The sequence below is a fragment of the Chaetodon auriga genome, chromosome 5 (genome assembly GCF_051107435.1).
Source record: "Chaetodon auriga isolate fChaAug3 chromosome 5, fChaAug3.hap1, whole genome shotgun sequence".
Classification (NCBI taxonomy): domain Eukaryota; kingdom Metazoa; phylum Chordata; class Actinopteri; order Chaetodontiformes; family Chaetodontidae; genus Chaetodon; species Chaetodon auriga.
Genome location: NC_135078.1, coordinates 21,465,247 through 21,489,032, shown reverse-complemented (window position 1 = coordinate 21,489,032; position 23,786 = coordinate 21,465,247). Strand labels below are relative to the sequence as shown.

The window sequence follows — 23,786 nt, the reverse complement described above, 5'->3', positions numbered from 1 at the left end:
CATTAATAACTATAATATTTGTAGACATTTACAGCCTAGAAAAAGACTGCAATTTATATGTAAAACTCAGACAGCTCAAATAATCCAGTTGGATGCTTCTCTTGCTGCTCTTCAAGCGGCTCGCTCAGCGCAGATGGGAACTCGTAGGAGCGCGTGACCCCTGAAAACTGGAGTGTGAACATGGCTGCTTCCAATAACAACAGGATCGCACCGCCAAATCCGTTTTCTTTGCTTAGTGTTTGGCAAAAGTTACCACGGTACGCGCTACAGTTTTGGCTGCCCGTTTTGGCTTCAGCCATTTTAATTAGACCTGTTTTTGATCTCAGTGTGTGCCTGCATTAGCGATTGGCTGAATGCCCAATATGCTTAATTACTGGTGGCTGCTGAAAAGAAAGCTCATCAGCAGAGATGACTGCAAGAATCTGAAATGTGCAGTGACAGATTATATGAAGCTAAGACAGCAGCAAGGAAGCAACAAGACACCTCCACCTCTGCTTCTGTGCTGACAGTTAAAAGACTCTCTTCACATACCTTTTGATAAAGTTTCCAAAAATAAAGTTCCACTGCACACCTTTACTGTACCTTATTTATCACTAGATTAACTGTTTCTAAAAGCTTTGTCTGCAATCTGTCACGAAGCCTCGAACATGTGGAACAAATGTGATGGAAGTAAACACATCTGTGCTGGAACAACTGTAGACAACCTGCAGACTGGTGGCAAATAAGATATCCAGTGCTCTCACTCTGCTTTCATTAACCTCTCATTAGTGGCCTGCTGAGAGGTTAATGACACAAGATGTTAATGAAAACGTCTTATGTTTCATTTTAGATTTGTTTTAGATGGCCCGTGTGGTTTTATTTTATGGGATCCCTCAAGCTCAGCCACTGAAACTGTGTGTAATTTAAATGCACATAACGCAACTGAACAGTAGTTTGTATGCACATTAGCACACAAAGTGGTAGATGTACTGTGAAGCTCTATTTTACTGGTCTAAGTGTAAATCCTGCCAGTTCTGGTCTGGACAGAAAATAAAGGAAAAATAGCCCAACTGCTGACTGTAAAAACAAAGCACGCAGACGTATTTTTCCACCTCCGAATGGTTTGACAGAGCATGTAACTTACAAAATATGGGGTTTTTAAGCCGAAATCCATCAAAGGTTTTCACCACCTTTTCCATGACACAGTCAAAGCATTTGGATGGTTTCTTTATTCTCCGTATTTTCTTTCAGCAGTTGAGGAGCCAATCACGACTCTCGGTCGAGACGGGAATGAAAATGGATCGGACAACTTGCATCATGTACGTAAGATGCCCAAACACTGCAGGAGCGCTGCACATCTGAGTTCACCTCTTGTCATATGTAGTAAGGGAGTACACAAGCGGCCTTTCTATATTAATTTTAGAAAAGGTCAACACACACCGAGCAGCGATTTCATCACCGTATGTCAACCAAAACTTCAGTATGCTTGATAGTATTGTCTGATTTAACCTTTATTTATTCAGGAAGTTTCACTCCGAGATAGCCTCTCTTTCGCTGGAACACCCTGATCACGTTCACACCTGGAAGCTGCCCAGTGCAGCCACAGTCTCATCTGCCGGCCAGTGAGCAGCTTCACTGGAGCGCCTGCGGTTAAGGGCCTTGCTGAAGAGCACCTCAGTGGTGGTAATGAGGGAAGGACAAGTGCAGCTTTTTCACTTTTGACACCCAGATTTATCCTGCCAGTCCACAGGGGATTGAACCAACGACTTTGGGGTCACAAGCTCACCTCTCTAACCTCAGAGCAGCAGTGGCAGATAAATCACAGATATATGAGTCAGCAGTAAGTAAGAACTGCAGTTCAGACACTGCAAAGATATAATTGAGTTAATCAGCGACAAATTTGCACTTCACTTCCAAAATGTCCCCCCTGAACTAAACCTGACTTCACTAACATACGAATAGAAATGCAGCATGACAATAAGAAACTGATCAGTGGTGACGGTGCAGTGATTTCACAACAAACCAACCATTTGTCAACAGGCAGATTTCAGATCCTGTTCTCATTTTTTAGGGGCATATTTTGAAACAGGCACTTACTGCAGAGATTCGCTGTCTATTGCTGTCGTGATATGATTGCTGTGTTTAACCCTGCTGGTTACGCCCTCCCAAAGCCTTTGGGTAATTAGAAATACTAGTGCATTTGGCATTGGAGAGATTGAACTGACCAATCACTGGAAGAGTTTTTAAGCACACCCTATGAAGCTTAAAATTAAGCCCTGGATGGCAGGGAAAAAGCTCATTGTAATCCTGATGATACTCAATGGTCCATTAAGCTCAGTGGTGACCTTTTACTCTGAAAGAGAAGAGGTAAATTAAAGGGTCTAAAAATAATGTAATCCTTTTCTTTGACTGGTGCACAGTAGCATTAAGCTGCAGCACTGTAATCGAGTGACTGATGATCGTGACCATTTCCACCAGCGTACGGTGATAAGCAACTGACACAGTCGAAAAGCAAATGGGAGTGAAGCAATAATAGCTCCATTGTGATTGTGGACACAAAGAAGCAGAGTTCAATTAGGCATGAGCAAAAACACAAAAACTGAACAAATCATTTGCACAAAATCTGAATTAGCACTGATTCTTCTACTTGTGCACTCGCTTGTCATGCAGTGTGGAGTCTGTTTGTAAATCCGAAGACATGAGGGAACGGAAGAAATGAAAGGAGAGAGAACTTCTACTATTTTGGGTAGAGAGGTGCAGAAAAAAGCTTTGATGCCAACAGGAAAGAGAGTCCTCTCGCTAATGATGTGTCACAAAGCTCTAAACAGAGAGAAATATCCCAGATTCCCGTTGTGGGAGTTTCAGACCGACCCTCAGTAGCAGCCACTCCCAGATCCCAGTTGGCCACATAGATGGACATTTGAGAAACAATCACTTGAGTCGGCCCCCTCTAATGGCTTCATAAAAGAAGTAATTATTCTGCAGCGGGGAGGCGCTGTCAATGGGAGATCAAATGATGTCTTCCACTATCCAACCTTAACAAAGCTCCTCTTTCACGGCCTTACAGAATATCTGCAGCTCAGTTTTTTTCAAGGAGGAAAGGAGCTTTTTCTCCCTTTTCTTCTCCCACCTCCACTAAGCACAGAAGATCTCTCTGCTTTAATTAAAAGTGAATTCTCCCAGCTCAGTTCTGCTGTGAATCTCAGTCCTCTCTGCTTGAATAGACTTAAGAGGGGATTGCGGTGGGTTTCAGCAAATGTTTAGTTGGTGAGGAGGAGGAGGGGGAGGAGTGATGGGGGAAATAGGAAATGCCTCTGTATGGATCTTGAGGCAATTTTCAACAACACATCAAGTTAAACTGTGAAAGCCCGACGCAGGCAAACACATCTTACCCACATGTATCTAAGAAATGTAGTTATCTATTAACTGAGAACAAGGCGCTTTCTTTTTCCATGTTGGACAAGTGCTCTCAACAGCAAAGAGTGGGCGTTTGGCTCGGCTTTATTTGAAACCACGCACTATCAAACCGTATTTTTAATATTAATGTGACTCAGTATTTTCTATTTGTGAGCTCATGCAATATTTCCATGAAGAAAGAGGCCAGAAAAACATAACTTCAATCTGTGATGTCGATGTGAGACCAGATCATGTCCAAATCTGAAAAATCATACACACATGCTGAGGGTTCACATCCTCAGTCACACGTGTTTGCCAGCAATTAGTTGTGGCACATTTTTCTTGAAACCACACATCAATGTTTTTACATTTCTGTTTGTGTACAGATGGAACGAATGAATATGTTAATTAGTAGAAGTGTCTGAACTTTGGAGAGAGCCGGGCTCGCTGTGTCCCCCACCTCTTCAGTCTTTATGCTAAGCTATGCTAACCACATCCAGCTCTGTACTGGACAAGATTAATATTAATCTTCTCACTCGCTGAAAGAAAGCAAAAAAAAAAACAAAAACATATTTACTGAAATGCTGAATTATCCTTGCAAAACAGCCTTACCTGACTTCAGGTCAGCAGAAACAATGATCACCTTTATAAAGTTGATATGGTGAATTTGCTAGCAAAAGTTGCGTATTTACACATCCAGCATCATTGAAGCAACATTCATTTGGGGTGATGCTTCTGGCCAGCTGGCAAATGTAAGTCCAATACTGTGATTATACACGAATGAAAAAATACTTATGAATATCATGTTCCATCTCTGCCGATAGATCCCTCTAAATCTTTCACACTGGTCCTGTAAATCCTGATACCACAAAAAAACTGTTTTAGTCCTGCGTTTTTGGCCAACACCAAAAATGAATACACTTGTATCTTATAATTTTCACGTGTTGTTGGGGGAACTTATTCACAGAGGAAGATGTTGACACAACCGTCCCCCTGTATCACACAGCTTCTTCTGCTCTGCTGGACAGAGTAAGAACAGAAAAACAGCCGAGTGCTCGGCGGTGCAGTGAGAGGGGAGACAGACCCTCCACCGTAGGATGCACATTCAAGCTCCTGTGTCAACGAGCACCCACTCTGCTGAAGTGTCCTTAAGCAAGAAGCTGGATCCTCCAGCACTGTTGTTCTGCAGCTAACCCTTCACCTCCTGAGAGAGACGTGAAAAGAGCATTTTACATCTATTTTTAAAGCACTGTAATGAATTATGGTTCAGTCTGAGCTTACTTTGCCAAAGGCGCTGACCACTGCATTACAGTAAATGTGTGTTTCAGAACTTCTGAAGACAGCTGAGGTGAAATAATATGGTGTCATGTTCAGGCTGGTTACATTTGAAGTGATGAGTATTGACAAAAGCTCACTTCCCCTTTGCTTAAGTCCTTGTTTTCGTTTTAGAAAACCATAGTGTGGCCTCACAGACTAATCCCACACAGCTGAATCCATTTTCAGCTAGAAAATCATTGCACATGCCCTTTGCCTTGTTGATCCATTGTGCTTTCAGGTCAGCATCAACAGATTTAACACTCAAGATTTGGACGAATGTATATACTTGAGAGCTGGATAAGTCTGCACCGTTCAAAGCTGGGAAAAGAGAGGATTAGAGAGGCTACTAATGATGTCTGGAGTAACGAGGTGATCTTGCCCGAAGCACCACATGCTGGGATTATTTCAGACAACACAAGATCCTGAAACTGCAGGCTGTTGTCTCAGCATGAAGCACAGTTAACAATAGGTGTTCAGTAAACAGTCAAGTATTTTCCATTTTCCAGAAATACAGAAGCATAATCAAACTGATCCACTCAACATGTTCGACGTGTGTGTGGCAAAACCTGTTTTTCATGGTCATGAATGAATGGTCATGTGGTTAGAGACACCCACCACATCACTACAACTTCCCTTATTCAATTGGAGCCAAGGTGGTAGGTAAGTGTTGAAGGACTGACATGAAAACTGAACTTACTCATAATGAATTGTATTATATATACGTATTATATGACTGCATTATTATTCTTGATGCATTTAAGAGTCATCAGTATTTAAATGTTGTCGATGGTTAATGTTGCTCCACTTTTAACTACTTTACATTATGTTGTGTACACTTTAATCCATAAAAATACATAAGAAGTACAGTACTTGAGTAAATGTACTTAGTTTCTTTGCACCACTGACCGTAGATTACATTGTACCCAAACTGGATACATGTGACAAAAGAATATTGTTTGTTAGAAATTGGAAACATTCTGCTGATTTTGGATTGAAAGCTGATTTGAATGCAGAATAATCTGCCAGGAGCCATGTTTACAGTTTTAGAAACATGTGGGTATTTGGTTCTCTTTGGTTTGCTGACGCTTGGGTATGATTGTGAAACTAAATAGTTTCATGAAAACATTTTGAGCCTATTTCCTTACCAGACTGCAATGACGGTTGACAGTTATATGAGGAGAAATAAACCACAAAAGCAGTTTTCATGTTTTTCCACAAACTGTGGCCTCAACTGAGCAGAGTATAAAAACATGTGTTTTGAGTCATGAAAAAAATCTTATTTTTTTAATCTTATTTGTTCTTTCTTTATGCCATCTATAGTGCTTTCACCCCCTTAACATATAACCGACAGCACGATCTAAAGTATTTAACACCCATGTTTGTGGAGTTGTTTGGGAAATTAACACTAGCTGAAATGAAGGAACAAGTTGTAGGAAAGTACGTACAGCAGGCAGCATCTGTACTGCAGTGGACATCATCACAGGCTGTTACTTCATTTTCCTTTAATGGAAAGAGACTGAAAACTTAGCATGAGAGCGGGCAGCTCGTCCGTCGCTCTGAGTGTTGTTGTACACAAGCTATTTAGCTGTTTTTGATGAGCTGTTCAACGTGCACAATCACGCAGCGCAGCGAGCTGGATGCAGCGGATGCATTCATCTGAGGAGCATGAAGTGTGTATGTGGTCGGGTGCTCTGTAAGCATGCCTTGCAAAATGTGTACTGAACCATGGGCCTCATCAGCATCACGCAAATCTGCCTGTAAAGGTCAAGCAGCACCAGAGGCCTGCTGTCAACATATCCTGTCCAATTAAATATGAACATCATTAGAGGCCGTGTTGCTCATGCATCCTATTTTTAGTCAACTGTTGTTGTTGTTGTTGTTGCTGTCATTGTGTCCTCATTGTTAGTCCCATCAATTCTATACCAGATGACAAATCCATGACTAAGTAAGTTAACACTTTAAAGTCTGTACAGCTCTATTTGCAACATAAGATGACAATTATACATATTTACAATACAAGTTTACAAATAGTTTACAATATGTGCATACACAGACACCTGTGTATTTGTTATATGCATGTATGTGTATGTTTGCATCCACTAAATGCCTCTTTCACACATAGGTCAATTACTGGGGTAGCATTTTATGCACTGCTAGCGATTTTCATTATTCATACATGAAGCTACATTCGGGAACATTTCTGTCTTCAGCCTTTTCAAACATGCCAGTGTCAGAATAAAAGGGGCGATGGACAGTCCAGCAGATGGTGGTAATAAAATGCTTTTGGATACCAACGACCATAAAACTCAACAGAAGAAAAGGGCGCATGTGAACTCCCTTATTTCTGAATCTGTCCATTTTCCATTTTTTCTTGAAAAAAGGAGCTAGTTTGCAAACACAAGAACCTTTATTCGTTATCAAATCATCCTTAAAATCGTTGGCAAGGCAACAGTGGACGAGTGGCTGATTGAAAAACATCATCAGCGGAGTCGTACGACTCCCTCTACCAGACGTAACCCTTGTCCCTGCAGTGTTACTGCTTTCATTCACAATACAGCCATACTGCCATTTCCCCTGAACTGTTCTGACGTCTTGAGGTGGGAAACTGGCACCACAGATTACCCTGAAAATCGATCTCTGCTCCCATTCACACGCGACCCCATGCAGGAACTGTTCCTGAACATTTCAGGGACGGACTGCATACGTGAAAATGGTGTAAGAGAATTTGGGGTATGCCATTTTCCCTATTTTGTTTATCTATTTTACATTTTCTGCACTCAGTTGATAGCTTTGTTTATACCTCCTCATATTTCCTTCTTTAATCTATCTGTTTGTTTTTTTCAGCAGCAGGATGCCCTTAGATAAAGGACAAAATCTAGTGTCAGTAGACACTGAAAAAGCTACTGTTGATAATGTACTCACTGCAAAGATCAAGAAAAGGCTTTTCTTTTCCTTCTGTAATAGCATAGTTTTCCTGCACCTGACATTGTTGTCATCAGTTACCACATGAAGCTAAAATCAAAAGGTAATTTCTGCAATGATGGAAAGGTTAGACGTATATGTGCACACAGGGGAGCACTGCAGTATGCAATCAACTATGCTTGTGTGTGTGTGTGTGTGTGTGTGTGTGTGTGTGTGTGTGCAGAGGTAGAAATGGGCAAAGTATCCGGGGATTCAGGTTTTCTGACAGCTGCCTGTTTCGGGCTCACAGGAAGGACTAAGCCTCACTGTTGCAGCATCTTCTAAGATGAATAAAATATGACGAGCATGCAGTCGTGCCTCACTGTTGCTCTGATGCAACATGGACAACATCTCTATAGCGATGGAAGAAAACACACGGCTGAGTGAGACAGAAAAGCAGAGACCTCTGAAATAACAGAGCGAGATAACAGTGACGTGCTCGATAATTTTCACACTAGAGTCCAATATGGATGTGGTTGCATTTACTGAAAAGGTCAGTTCACAGATGCCTCAAAAGCAGATTTTCGCACTTCCCTCTAGTGGCATCTTGCCATGCATATACCTTTGGTTTTATGCGCTCAGGTTTGAATTTCTGCCCCTGAAACTTCAAGGGACTCTTTCTTCAATAGAAATCAGGTCCTAAGAAAACCTCTCAGTGAGCTCTGAGAGGTTTGAGAGTATGTGGGACAGTATTCATGGAAAAACGTGTTACAGCTGACCTCAGTACTGTGAGTGCCACAAAACAAAATTCCCAACACCTCAATTACATCGGAGTGAAAAGAGAAATCTCAGAACTTACAGATAAAAGGGAAATTACCTGCTTGGATAGATCACAGTAATGGGAAATGGAAAAATCAGTCTTTTTCTGAATTGGGTGAACTGATAGTTTTCAGCTTCAGTCAGCACAGAATTCACAAAATGTATGATTTTTAGAGGAAATAGGAAGTTTAGCTCATGCGATGATGATCTTTAATGAAGTTATTGTCACAATTAGCAGGAGCCTTCCAGCTATGACACTTCTTCCGTCAACCAATCAGTTGTAACACCTGAGCATCACAAGCTAATGAGCGGAAAAGCCAGAACTGACACCTACAAGTAATAAATAAACGGATGAAATGTTCAACATCTGCTACTCTAAAGGAAGTAGTATGGATGTAAATTTGACAGAGAGAACAGATGAACAACAGCCTCTCTGTGTTTTCTTTGTGGTGAAATCTCCCATCTAGGGAGGTACAGTGAAGGGGTGCTTGAGCCCGTCTGCAAAGTCAGACAAAAAAACAAGAAGGTTGGGAACCACGAGACTCGAGAGTCCAACACTGCAAATAATGCAGCCTGTGTTTTGGCCTCGACGGTTCAGCCAGACCGTGTTTAAGTCGCCGTGGTTGACTGAGGAGAGGGCTGCGCCCGGATTCAGTGAAGCGCTGAGCGGGAGCTGAGTCATCTCACCCTGAAGCAACCTGGGAAAGACATCTGCACAGTCACCGAGAGCGCGGCGGTGATGATGGTTGACAGTGCGTGGCAATGGGCTCGTGGCTGACCAGGCGTGCTTCATTTACTGCATGTGATAGCTCCTAACATCACGGCCAAACCTGGGCAGCTCTGCTGACAGATGGAGAATATTAGCGCCGCGGAGGAGCTCATGTGTGTGCTCTACTTACTGCCAGATTCAAAGAAGTAGCTGATAAGTGGATAGACTGAGGCACTCATCCAGCTTGCTGCTGGAAATTAATGGAACAACATGTAATGCTGACTGTAAAAATAATAAGCCCTTACTTTAAGCGTGTATAAATAGAGGGTTGGTTACCGTTGCACATCTTTCAGATGAAATCCCAGTAGATACAATTACTGAGCGAAAGACTATCATGAGAATTTGCTACTATTTACCCTTTAACGACATATTCCCAACAGGAAATAAGCAAAAGTAGTTTATCCATTTAAAAGCTTGAGCGTCGTGTTATTCCATGATAATCACAGCGGTGGAGTTGTGGTTTGTGGAGGAACACAGGGATGCATATCTTGATTTGTCCAAGTAGTTCATTTCACAGTAACCTGACAAATTTCTCAAGTCAGTGTGAGAGCACAATTAGGGCCCAGCATGCTGAAAGGAGATCTGACGCCGCTGCTGACACTGACTGCACAGGCTGACAGACCCAGAGGGGACTCCAATCCTTCTGATTCTTTATCACACCGGGGCTCCTGCTGCTGTACTGCAGTATTGTTAGGGCAGGGCTTATCAAAATCTCCTGACATCCTCTTTTAAGAAAAAGCCTGTCTAATTCTTCACAGTGCAGTCTGGGTGTGGATAGATGTGTTTTCACAGATCCACTAACACTGCTTGAAGTGATGTTCTCTAAGCTGAGAAAACACCACAAGGCTGCTCTCTAATATGCATATAATGTCTACTTCATCAGCCTAATAGAGCTTATAAAAGACTGCTTCGTGCCTTTGCTGTCACTAAAGTGTGCTTCCTGGTCAACGTCCTTGAAATCAGTGGAAACTTGTTATGTTTATTCCTACATTATGCAGTCTTTTTCGAGCCATTAGGATGTAAATATGTTTAATGTGGGAACTCATTTAGGAGTATAAATGGTGCTTTAGTTCCAGGTCGACCCAAAGATAAATGCCTCTCAGAGAGGCAGCACTCAGACCATTTTGTCCTCCGGCTCCCTAAAAGTGGGAGTTGGTACACTAAATTTCTCTATTTAAAGGCTCCACTGTTGCCAGGTTGGATCTCTGTTGGTGCAGCAGGTTCAGAAAACAGAGCCCAGCACTTTAACTCCAACAAAAGCCGTTTTGTGAAGAAGGGATCAAGTTGAAGAGAGGACAAGGGGGCCTGCTACTCGAGGTGAGCTATTACAGTGGTGATGTGCTAATCTTGGCCACTGGCACAGTCTCAAGGTCGGCCTTGGGCCACAGAGAATGTGGCTTTTATATTCACTGTTTTCTCCTTATCTTCTGCTCCTCATCTTTTTTTTTTTCATTTTCCCAATTGCCCTCACACTCTCTTCCCCTCTCTTCATTCTCTCCCACACACGGACAAACACACACACACACACACACACATACACACACACACACACACACACACACACACACCATGTCAAGCCTCTGCCTCCCCTGAGCGGTTAGTGTTGGACGTTCACACAGTTGTGAGTCAGTCTGACGGCGCTGAGGGCAAACAGAGACTTTGGGTCAGACTGAGGGGAGCCAGAGCTGATGCCACATCCAAGACCCTGACTGACCTCCTGAAGAACGGCAAATGTTGTGATAATCCACGTTTGGGGACAAAGTCTTGGAAGAAAGGGAGGTTTTTCTGCATAGAGTTACTATACTTTCAATTATATGACTTCAAAAATAAACCTGCTGCTGTTTGATTACAGTAATTATGTATTGCATATGCAGTATGGATTGATTTAAGACAGTGTTTCTCAAACCTGGGGAACATATGGAACGTATCTCTGAATCTGATTAATCAAAGTCTCATGCAGGCAAAGCTATGAAGATTCAGGCTGGTGAGATTTATCCAGAAATCAAAGCACACCGACATGAAAATACAAGATTTTTGACAGGGGAACAAATTAGAAATGTTGTTCTTTGAGGAAACCCATCAGTCAAATATGAAATATGACGGATATTATCTTGCTCTCAGGTTTGTTTTCAGCATAGAGCTTTGTGTCTTTTGTGTATGAAAACTGGAAATATAACAATTTTTCAAATGCATGATCATTCAAGAGTAATATACATCAAAGAAAATGCAGTTCATGTTCTAAATAATGTTATTTCAGTGAAATTCAACTTGGCTGTTCTGAAAAAGAAGTTTGAGAAAACAATGACTTAAGACATCAGACAGCAAACAGATATTTTGTTGCACCACAACAATTATGACCACTCACCAGATGAAGACATAAAAATGATAAATTAATGATATCATCTAATGACTCTGCTGACTAGTTTTAGTCTCCGTGCCTCCAATTAAAGCACACTTGAGATGGGGTTGCATTTGCATCTCAACACATTAGGAGATGGACAAGATGCAAGCACACAACCACCGACACACACACACACACACACACACACACACACACACACACACACACACACACACAGTCGTGTATAGATAATTTATGATGACTTGCATTCATTTCCTGGAGACTTACTCTAAACATAACCAAAACCACTACTTGCCTTGCCCTAACATTACTCTAACTCAGCCCAGTCTTCATCCTAAAATGTAATGATTCACATTATGGGAACCTGCATTTTGTCCCCATAAGGATGCTGAGTCCCCGCGATGTGACTGTGTAAACGGATTCCCCACAATGTAAGGAATACATGGTACACACACACACACACACACTCATATTAGCTTTGGTAGGATTAAACAGCATGCACATCCTCAGCAGGGTGTCTGTCTCTGTCTGAAAGAAAAGCCGGAACAGCAGGTCTGAGTATCTTCCGTATCTTTTCTGAAGTCAATGCTGTCTTCATGCTAGCAGTCTGAGAAGTCTTCTTTAAACAACGCACATAATGATTCGATGATTCACGCTCCCTGTGACGATGACAAAAACATTGCGGCTAGTTTTTGGTTTATACACTGGATGGATTTTAATGGAGCATCGCCTGCGAGCTAGCTCAGGCAATCAACCCGAGCTGTGCTGCATATACACATGTGACACGCCTCGCTCTCCACAATCATCCACCAAACACGTCCTTCCAATTCTGCGACCTATTTAAGCTGCAAAACTTCCCATCCCTCCCTCTGCTCTGTCAGTGCCGCTGCTGCCCCGCATCAGTCTCGCTGCCTGCTCTTCCTGGCCTACCACCACCCCAGCATCCACCTGCAGGCTCCAGCCAGCGGGCTTAAGAGGGATAGGGGACGTTCGCTTATCACTCATTAATATCTCAATGTAAATATATCTGCAGGGAGTGATGAGGTTGGAGCCAAGATGCAAACTCTAACTATTCTGCTGCTGTAATAAACATTTCAAATGTGAGCTGTCTGACTGAAATACGATATGTCTTGTAGGATGTGGTCATTGGTTTTCTTTGTCAGTTAGATTTTGATCCACTCAAGTCATGTGACGTATCTACAGTTAATATCTACCAACAGAAGCCACACACTTGAGTTAAGATTCAGGTTTTGGGTTTGATGTCTACCACCCTGTACTTCCTTACCACCTGTCTTCATAGTGATTATCTGGATACGACTTACGGAAGAGGTCCGGTGTTGTGAATAATCCTCCTATAAGCTGAAAAGCTGGCTGAGACGTCCATGCAGCGAGGCTGACCCACTCCTTGGATCTGTGTAACCGGAACACAGTTTTAAAGAATATCCTCTCTCTAAAATCATCTTTTCTTTTGAGGAAAAGGAAAATAAGTTATTCCGAAATATAATATATATAGTAAACTAAGGCTTTTGTGTTTTGACTCGGCACCAATATGAACTGAATCTGAAGCCACTGAGCATGAAACTGCCATTCTGCTTTTAACGTCAGACGCTATAAACAGTCCGAAGACAGTGGAGTATTTAATGCCAAGCTATTTCTGTAAGAGCTCTAATGAGGATCTTGACATCCGTTCTTGATGGTGATTTATCAGGAGCGAGTGCGCCACACGACCTACACACATCTCGCACTGCGCCACTGTTATTTCACTGTAATGGCTAGCACAAGCGTGCTAACTGTTAGTTCCTGTCAGTTCCTCTGGCGATCTTCAGAGCCCTCGGCCAATGGATATGATCCACGGCACGTCCCTGAGAGGTCGCCAAGAGGATGAAGAGATAAGCTCTGGAAGAATTCAAAGCCTTCTCTCTCTGCTGCCAGCCACCCTGTCGCTACACAAAGGACTTCATAACTGAGCCACTTTCAAGTTCTCCTCTGCAGGCGGAGCTGAGCTCAAGTGTGGAAAAACTCCTCCGAAATTCAAAATCGAATTCAGAAAAAAAATATTATACTTAGGTGCAATCCTAAAGGCTGAGGCTCCACTTAAATTCCAGAGGTGCAAAATGCTGCGACCTTGACTATCTGATTATCTGATCATTCAGTAAATCAGCAGCAGCAGCAGGATCAGCACTTTCATTCTGGAGCGAACAAATATGAACTTCAGTTGTTGCCATATTTCTCTGACGTGAGTTTACTTCTGCCTCAGGAAACAGCACGGCCGCTGTTAGCAACAGTGAAATCTATGTGATTTTATTTTTTAAATGAGTATCCAGAGACTTCTGTCAAGCGCAGCTGAAACTGCATTACTATATAACGTGATGGAGATGCCCATTGCCAGAGGGCTGAATTAGAATAAGGAGGAAGGGGTGCTTTAAGTCTTTATTTTACAGTGACGTTCACGGTATTGATCAGTTCTGCCTGCTCTGGATTCATCAGCTATGAGTCTCCCATCGCCATAACAAGTGGTCTGTCATGTTTTTTATTTACCGTCATGCCAAGTGCTGAAATAGCAGCAGCGTAAGCAATTAGTGCCGTTTGGATTGATTTTAACAGCAGTGTGATCAATCGTAACAACCATTATGTTGTTCTTCTGTTTCGACTTCACACTGAGCAGGCGGTTCAGTGCAGTGATCTCGTACACGGAGGTCATCAGAAACAATGAGGGCGAGAAGAAGCTGATGATTTGCATAATTTCATTAAATTCATTAGGAGTTACCCTGTAATTGATAAGCGTGCACAGCTGAGGATAAATATGATAAGGATTATTTCCATTATCAATTGATCTGCATATGTCACTGATTTGCTGTTTTTCTAGAAAATATCAGAAAATAATAAAATACGCCCATGAGACCATGCCGACATCTTCAAATGTCTTGTTTTATCCAACCAGCAGTGTAAAACTCAGATATTCAATACAGAAACAATTAACTGATTATAAAAACTACTGACAAACACTGTCAGGCAGAGTCGGTGAACTCTTGGTCTAAAACCTTAATAATAAATAATAATTAAAAAAAAAAATAACGAGGTTCTGTTCATGCTAGAATTGACACTAAAATCCAGAAAAATCTCTCAATTAGATTCTTAAACTAAAGACACAAATGAGGGGAGGAAATGCAGGTTAGGTGCTGCCTGTTTTCTCAGTCTGATCTGCAGCTCTGGTTAAAAATTAGCAGCAGGGCTCTAATGAAAGACCAGCGACTTCACACTTTGGGGAGAATGACTCCACCAACCGTGCACCTGGTTAGAGACTAATGCATCTTTACTGCCCACTGAACATGATAATGTACCTAGCCGAGAGCAGGAACACTTTAACATCTGTCACACAAACACTGCAGGTGCAAATATGACGGAAAAATATAAGCCTCTCAATTGGTTTAACCCACCAGGAGTCAGATAAATAATATATTAGGATTTCACTGTGCAGTGTGTAGGAACAAACAGGGTAGATGATGGCACAGCCTCTAGTTCACTCAGGTATTTTTATCACCTGAGGCTCAGTGTGACAAAAACATATGGCCTTAAATAGACAAAGCCTGCTGCAACGCCTGTCCACTCTGTCCTTTAAGTGGCAGCTTCTTTATTCGCAATCGAAACGGTAAAAATACGAAAATACACGACAGAAAACTGAGAATTGGGTTTTTGGGTTTTGATCTACTTCAGAGATGTTAACCAGCAGTGTCGTTAGCGGTGCAGCTTGACTGTGAGTTTGTGTTACACCACAAACATAACCAACCTGTGTATTCACAGGATGATTCCGAGCCGCTGAATTAAAGCTTTCCTCCTGGATTTTGTATCAGATCAGATGTAATGTTTGAAGTTCACCTTACCTTCAACACGAGTCAAGAGGAGGCTTCAGCAGATGGTTTGATGTTGCAGTTCACAGGACGCAACTCAGCAGAGGATGGTAGTCATGATGTTTCATCTCCACGATCATTCAGCCAAATATGAGCATCAGCATGCTCTCTGATGAGCTGTTTTTTTTGCTTTTAACCGCAGATAATTAACGTTAGTTTACCAATCTCACTAGCTCGCACAGTCTCTCAGCGCTGCTCAATGATCTACTGTACAGCACCGCAGATAAACCGCCACGCACTTCTGGCTGTCGGTCGGAGAAGGAGGGAGTAATGTCAGTGGCCCTACAGGCTCACCAGTCCACATCAGCCCCGCTAAGACAGCCCCCTCTTGGTTTCCCTCGCTCCAGTGAGCTGTTCAGGTGAAAGCGCGGATGTGTTGCAGGCGGTGGGTCGACCTGTCGTTTCTGTCGCCTGTCCGACGTGAAGGGAAGGCTGTTTGACGCTGCGGAGAGGCAGCGCCGCACCGTGCGCCCTGCGCTCCCACACGGACCAACAGCACTGCCTGCTGTACTTAAAGAGACACAGCAGAGCTCACAGAGGCGCAGTGTCCGCCGCACTCCGCGCTCCGCTCTCTGGGCCACGCAGGGCAGGTTTGGCGCGGTGGCACGCTCCCTGCTGATGGACCAATTGGAGCCTGATTTCACGTGAGGCCTCAGCGTCTGAACGATTGGATTTGTGCACGCAGGTTATCTTCCACAGATCTCATCAAACGACAAATCATCTCAAAATGTCTCTAAAGCAGTCAAGTAGTGTTGATTTAAAAAGGGACGTTGGGCCACGTGAAGTCTTATCAGTGGGCATGGCTCTCTGTTGGAACCTGCTTCGGGGACAGCTATAAAAATATGTGATAGCAGCAATAAGAAGTGATATTAATAATTACAGAAGTTGGCTCAGGGTGGTTTAGAGTGCAGCTGGACTTTGGTTAATTCCACCAGACTGTGTGGAAAATATTTGTATGACTGGAGAAAAGACATGTGCAGCAGCAGCATTCACATCTAATGAAGCACCTTGTCATTAAAGACAATTTTCAGCAGACTTACACTCACCATGTACAAACTATTCCCACTACTACCACTTCAAAGATAAAGCATGGTCCCAGTTTTCAGTTTTATTTCATTTATTTATTTATTTATTTTTTATTATTTATATATAGTTTTATGAACCTATCTGAGGGTCCTTACATACTAAATATCACTGGAAAAAGTCCTGATAATGTGAATCGTTAACATTTAGGGTAAAGACTTGGGTTAAGGTTAGAGCCAAACACGCACACACCACTGTCAGGTTTTCATGAACACAGAGTGTTTTTGCCCGCTCTGCGTTCTGATTTTAATCCTGATTTCCATTTCTGCTTCACCCCTCTCAAACCCACCTCCAGATGTTCAGCTGCTGTGTGTGTGTGTGTCCCTGCTGCACGCAGGATTTCCGGCGTCAGATCTGGGTGATCATCTATTCTGTTTAACTGCAAATCTCCTTGTGTGTAAATTGCACGCTTCAGTCTGTTTTATCATTCTGTCCCTGACAGTCACGGCTGTTTAATCGATGACTTAGAGCAACTGCATTACACAGATCTTTAAAAGGGCATGTACACAAAGAGACTTTCACACGCAAGCAGGGAGCACTTGAGAACACATATTGATAGTATGCAGGCAATCCACCTGACTGGATGGCAGAACATCTAACAAAAGTTTTAATGAAAATTATATGTGTTTGTCTCATCTGTAATGTTATTCAAAGCCCACTTAGTCCCTTCTAGCTCCAGCACCTGAAGTCTGAATACGCCACTCAGTTATTACAAGATTAACGCTGGTCTGTCCCTAAGGGATGGTGTGCTGACACAACAGCTATGACTCTGCATATTTCAGCAGCATCAATTCACGGGTTGGTTGCTGTCTGTGCTGTCGCCCATAGCGCTGTCACCCACAATTACTCTCCTCTACATGGTGACTCAGCGGCGGACTCCAACTTCGAGGGTCACTCTTGAAATCACCAGTGTGCAGCAGTGATATTACTCATGCTGAATCAGGCAGACTGGATGGGACAGCGGCCAAACAACAAGATCCTAAAACTCTGATTTTTGAGGAAGGCGAGGGGATTTCGTGGGTTTGTTCAGACAAATTGTACTGCAGATCAATGTAAAACATCTCCCTGATTTTTATGTCTTTTTCGAGGGTGTACCCACATGCATACATTGTTAGATGTCAGAGTGGGTGGTAAATCATGTGGTGCAAGAGATAAAACTCCAAGCCAGCCAACGCAGCGTCAAAACCTCGTACATCTGCATCACAAGCCAGCAGTGGCTTCAGTGTGTGCATTGTGCGTTGGCCTGTGTGTGACCACCACTGGTTTATCTACCCTTCAGATGCAGAAAACTGAAGTAAATAGACGATAATGGGCTCATTGTGTAAATCCGCTCTCTCGAGGGGATATGTAGGCGGCGGTATGAAAGGGGAATGGAGGGAATGTTCCTTCATTTTTAGACTGTGACCGGTTAAATGGTTCCTCTGATGGTCCTGTTTCATGTCATGATCTGAGAAATGGGTCTTGTGAGCAGACACAGCACACAATCCAGAAAATAGCTCGCGTCATGCTGGTTCTCCCTCTTTCAGCCGAGTATACATATACACAGTGCAGGACCACATACTATATCTAAAACAAAGCACGAGACCAAAGCCCGTCAAAGACAAAGGGAGGTTTCACACAAGATACCGTGTGGATTTTGTGACATAAACAGAGCCTCGTGAGAAATCTACAGTATGGGACAAACTATGAGAAAAAGGGTCGCTTGTCACTTGTCACATGTCTTTGCAATGTGACGGGTAAAAAGGAAGATGCTCAAACTCTTACAAGCTGCTGAAAGAATGAACGATATTCCCTTTAGGTTAGCTGTCAACATCACATGCAGAGACCTCATTCTGATGTCAACATGTGCTTCAGTTTCAGGTTTCTTAATGGAAACTCTCACATAACGAAAATCAAAAACACCCACCGCTTTCAAAAACACTATTGTAAGAGATCCATTGTTCCTGCTTTGAAGCGCTAAGACTCTATTAATTGTCACATGAGATCAGGACCAATAAAGTGCACTTGTGAACGTCACTGTCGCCTCCAGCACATCGGGAACAATCGGCTCCGTAACTCTAGCTCATCATCCAGGAGAGCAAAGACATCAGTTCTGTACGTAAACATCCTTTTGTGGAGGTGTTTGAATTTCACGTATGCAACAGAGAGGGAGTGAGGAAGAGGTAACTGCTCCGTCTAACACCTAAACTGAGTTCTACCATCGCAACTACACGTGACACGGATATCATCTTTTCACTGTCGTAAGGCCTATTCGCATGGGACAAGTGCAACCTGGGAACCTGCGGTCATTTTGTAATAATACCCTGTCATGTTTTGCCAAACACGTAGGTCATGTGATAATAGTAGTCCAGTGCAAATCAGCATCTCAGTCATATTTTTTATTTATTTATTGCAGGGTTTTTTAAGTTTTTTTGCAAGGTTTTCTCTCTTCCTGTTTTCAGCTTCTTTCCAGGTCGAGAGGCCGCGTTGGGAAACATAATTTTAAAATTTGTCCAACTAAGAGTTCAAAATGCAATGATTTACAATGATCTGAAACAAAAAAAAGCAGCTAACACTCAAATCAGAGAAGCTGGAAGCAGCAGTTGTTTGACATTTTTGCATAAACAAGACTTTAGCCTCCAGCAACGCTAGTAGCTCTTTGAGGCTGTACCAACACACAGCGGTGCTTTGAGCTAAATGCCAACATCAGCATGCTAACATGCTCACAGTGATAATGCCGCCATGCTGATGCTTAGCAGGTCTAATGCTGACCATGGTTTTCATCTGTGTTTTGTGCTTATGCATGTTAACATTGCTAATTAGCACCTGATCCTGATAGAAATGTGTGTAGTTTTGCATGCATGTGGTCATAAAAGAAAGTGTTGTAATACCACAAATGTCAACCTTGTGGTGGCACGAGAGGAAAAGTCAGAGTCACCAAAGTCATTAGGGTTCATCTTCTGGGGAACACGAATACAAAACTTATGGCAGTCCTTTCAGTAGTTATTAAGATATTTCTGTATAAAGGTGGTGGATTGACTGACTTAAACAATTAACAGATGATTGAAATAGTTGTGGATTACAGCAATTTTCTGTAAGTCAACTAATGGATAAATCAACCAACTGTTTCAGTTTATCAAACCTTTTAGATTTGATTTGATCTGACTTGTGAGTTTCATATTGTAGGTATTTATAGTTTGGTATAGTTAGACACTGTATTCAACTGCACGCACACGTCTGTCATCTAAAACAAACATTCAGTCACCGCTTTGCAGGCCAGTATCAATACAGTTGCTGCCAATTGACACACACTAAAAACACAATTGATTTAATTTTCCGTCTCCCATTTTCAACGGGGATCCAAATGACTGTGTTACTTTCTCACGTCAGTCAGCTGATAATCACGTGTCATGTTTATCGATCTGCATAGTGATTTATTATTTGCCTGGCGGCTGTGTACCCGTGGGACCGATCAGTGGCTCGATGAAACCTCCGCAGTCTTGCATGTTTTTAAAAAAGACATCACTCCCCTGTGTTTTCTGCATCGTAGGAATCATCTCTGGCTCATGAACAACCTTAGAATTCCTTTCTGGAATAGTCCTCATCGATTTTCCACAGGAATAACACGATCAATAAGTGTAGTTGCTATGCTCTCTGTTTGACCTTTAAACCAATAAACACTTGCTTCCCACTCCACAGGCAGCCTTTTGGCAACGCTTGCAATTACATAAGCAAGTTTTACAGCTTTATCTTGTGAGTAATTCTTTCGGTTGAGCGTTTTGAACATGTTACATAAATTTCCATTTACTTTGCTGGGATTCAAGGACATTTCTGAACATTTTTCTTCTTGAGCACTTGAAGGATCTTAAACTCTTCCTGCTGAAAAACAACATGCAGAATTTCTCTTCAACAGTTCCCACACGCACATCTCATCCACATAGCCTGAACAACTTTAAATCTAACTGTGTGAAAATAATTTTTTTTTTTTTTTTCCTTTCACTTCCTTCTGAAAACAAGGAAGGAGTATAGCGGCAGGTCTTTGTTGCTCTTACCTTGGTGTTGAACCCTCTGAGATTAAGACACAGAGCGCAGAAGCATAAAATGCTGCTCCAACTCCCAGACTGTTTTCCTTATGACCCTGAAGTGACATTATCATTATAAAACACTTCTACTCATGAGTCGCATGATGAGTGATAAAAGAGCGATATTGCTGCCGTCCTCTTATGACTGCTGTCTGCTAATCGTAGCACTTTCATCATCTCTCTGGATTGAGCAACTAATGTGAAGAGACGGTGGAGGATGAGGTTTCACACGCACACATTCTCCACTTCCTGTCTGCATCATATATAGCACGATGGCCTGGCTGCACCTGCACGAAGCTAGATGCAGCCTGTACTTTAAATGTTTGTCATGTGGTGAAGTGAGTGATGATTTTATCCATCTGCGCGACTACATCACTGTCATTCCATATTCTGCGTGTTGATGGTGACAGTCTGGATAAACTGTAATGCTGTGACTGACTGGAAGTCGTACATCAAGTGCCAGTGACAGACAGCGACACAGACTTATTTTCTGACAAACTGTGTCCTTCGGCGAAGCTGTGTGGGCCAGGACTGGACTGATAAGCTCTCTTTGGCTCCATTAACACAAACGAAAGTCCTTGTGCTGGTTGCCTGAAGATTTTATCTTAATCATGACTGTCAGATTCTGTTAACATATGCAGCAGCGATCAGGGCTCCATCGGGTGGCAGCATGACATACTGGGTTGTAGTATAAGGAATGGCAGTAGTGGAATATAACAAATTAGATTTACTCAATTACTTTTACTTTACTTTTTTCCATTTCATGCAACTTTATACTTCACTACATCTCAGATGAAAATATTGTACTTTTCAGATTACAATGTTTCATACCCTTCCTGTCCAGTGAAAACCATGTATCTCCAGATTTGTTGATTTTCAATGTTTCTGACGAACTGAAGGATGAAATGTTCCTTTGGGGGTTGAGAACATTCTTTGTCACACAGCTGAGAACAGGCTGTTTTTCTGAGCTCATGATAAGCTCATTCTTTGGAGATACGTGGTTCTCCCAGGACAGCTACAAACATATGACGATCTTACAGGATATCATGCATGGCTGTGATTCATCTGCAAAGTACTACACTATTAAAATACAACATATACATCAATGCAGCAGTAATATTAATCCAAACACATCATATATAATAGTAAAATAATGACAGTGATCCTTTTTCTGCTGAATGAGTACTTTTACTTTGATACTTTGAGTACATTTTGTTGATAATACTTACATGCTTTTACCTAAGTACGGTTTTGAATGCAGATTTTTACTTGTAGCGGAGTATTTTCACAGTGTGGTATTAGTTCTTTTACTTAAGTAAAGGATCTGAATACTTCTTCCATGACTGATGAATGGTGATATAGTCGACAAGGGTGTAAAATAAAGCAGGTTCCGGCTGGTCTATTTCTTATTAAGGCTGAGAGGAAGGAGCAGGTTTAGCAGGATTTACTGAGGCAGGAGTCTTCTGTTAAACCTGGTGATGGATGCTGCCATTAATAATTCAGCAGTCTCTCCAAAAACTACCAAAAAATAGATCCTGCATTATTTAAAGGGCACACTGAATTAATTAGAAATATGAATTAATGATGAGATTATCCTGAGCATTCAACTTAAATCCCTGGCAGCAGCACTCCAGCAATCAACGGATGAATCAGTTTTTACTGTAGATTTTACACACACACACAAAAATCTTCTTGGAAGACTGAGGCTGTGAAATCAGCCACGCACTGTAATTGCTATTCAAGCAGTGTCTCAATGTCGCTGCCGCAGCCCGGGGTAGTATTACCAGAGACCTACATCTTTGAGTCACCATAAAAAAATAATGATTCTTTCACTGAGTTTCATTTGATCCTTTTGACTCTGCTGCCTGCCGTATCTCATTAGACACATCTGACACAGTTTGGGATGTTTTGGCCAGTCGTCTCGTTTCCTTGCTCGTGCTATCGGTGTCTCGCACACAGTGCTTCATCTTAAATACGATGACGCTCTGAGAAAAACATATGATTATGTTGTGGTTTTGATGACAGCTGTGTTTTCTTCATTGGTTTATAAGTGGTGTGGAACTTCTTGCCTGCCGATCAGGATCTATATTAAGTACAGAGTTGCTTGTGTTATTAAAGGATCTAATTTCACACTCCTGTACTATTAAAAGCAGGGTACATAGATGTTAACAACAGCAGCCACACCTTAGCTACTTTCACCAGCTAGTGCATTAAGATCTTTTGTTTAAAGCATAACGAATGAGGACGAACTGCAGACATTGACTAATGTGAATGATGTGACACACGCTTTCAAGCGGCTTTGCTGCAGTCCCTCATATCTGCCAAAGTGTCTGAAGGCTCCACCTCTTCTATTATGTCTGCGCTGACTCTGTCTTGTATTATTGATGACTGCAGAGTGAGTGATGAGTGACAACAAAGACAAAGCAGACTCGTGGAGGATGGCTGTGTGTGTGTTTGTGAGTGAAAGAGAGCTAGCGGAGGGATATTCAGTTTATCTCTTTTAGAAACATTACAGGCACAACACTGCAGGAATAAAGAAAGTTTTAAGAACAGACTGTGGCGGATATTACGTACAGCTGCTCAGTAAGTGACTTGAATATGTTTGGATTCCCCCATCTGAAACTGTCTGATATCACTGGATAAACTCCAGCGTTAAACTGGGGATAACACCAGACAGCAACTAAAAATAAACACTCATAAACACCAATTCAAATACAGCACTTTCTGACTTTCTGTGCAATTGTGAGATTAATCCAAGAGGTCACATCATACATGTACATCTTGAATTTAAAACTATGAGCAATAATGTCAAAACTACTAAACAAACACTATGTTTAGCAAGCAACATGAGCCCCGCCTGAGAAAAATAATGAGGCTCGACAATTCTTAACACTTCATGTGTTGTGAAAACTAATTGCAATGATGCTTTCTGATCCAAAACCAATTCCTTGAATTTAACACATTTGCCAACGCCTAACCTACAGTGCATTAACCTACTTTGCAGAGAAGGATTTTCTCTCTGCGCTCGCTGAAGCCTTTGTTTGTTTTTGGACGCCATGTAACAAAACCTCATTCTGGTAATTGGAGTTTGTGTCTCTTTAGGAAATTGCAGGGTGTCAAACTGTTTATCCAGGCCCAGAACACCAGCCGTTTACTGATAATTATACATCACTGAAAGTCATTCACACACA

At 42.1% G+C, this 23,786-nt stretch overlaps 1 protein-coding gene across 3 annotated transcripts in view; it reads right to left on the bottom strand.

Moving 5' to 3' along the window:
* wscd2 (WSC domain containing 2) overlaps positions 1-20,656 on the bottom strand; it is a 41,797-nt gene extending 21,141 nt beyond the window's left edge. The window contains exons 1-2 of one of the 3 annotated variants that reach the window (XM_076731359.1): positions 15,425-15,951; positions 12,866-12,954 (exon numbers count right to left, since the gene is read on the bottom strand). The gene's annotated coding sequence lies outside the window, so the exon portion shown is untranslated. Of the gene's footprint in view, positions 1-12,865; positions 12,955-15,424; positions 15,952-20,565 lie in introns of those variants that run through there. The other 2 variants (XM_076731360.1, XM_076731358.1) reach the window with 2 other exon arrangements.
* Between the last annotated feature and the right edge of the window lie 3,130 nt (positions 20,657-23,786).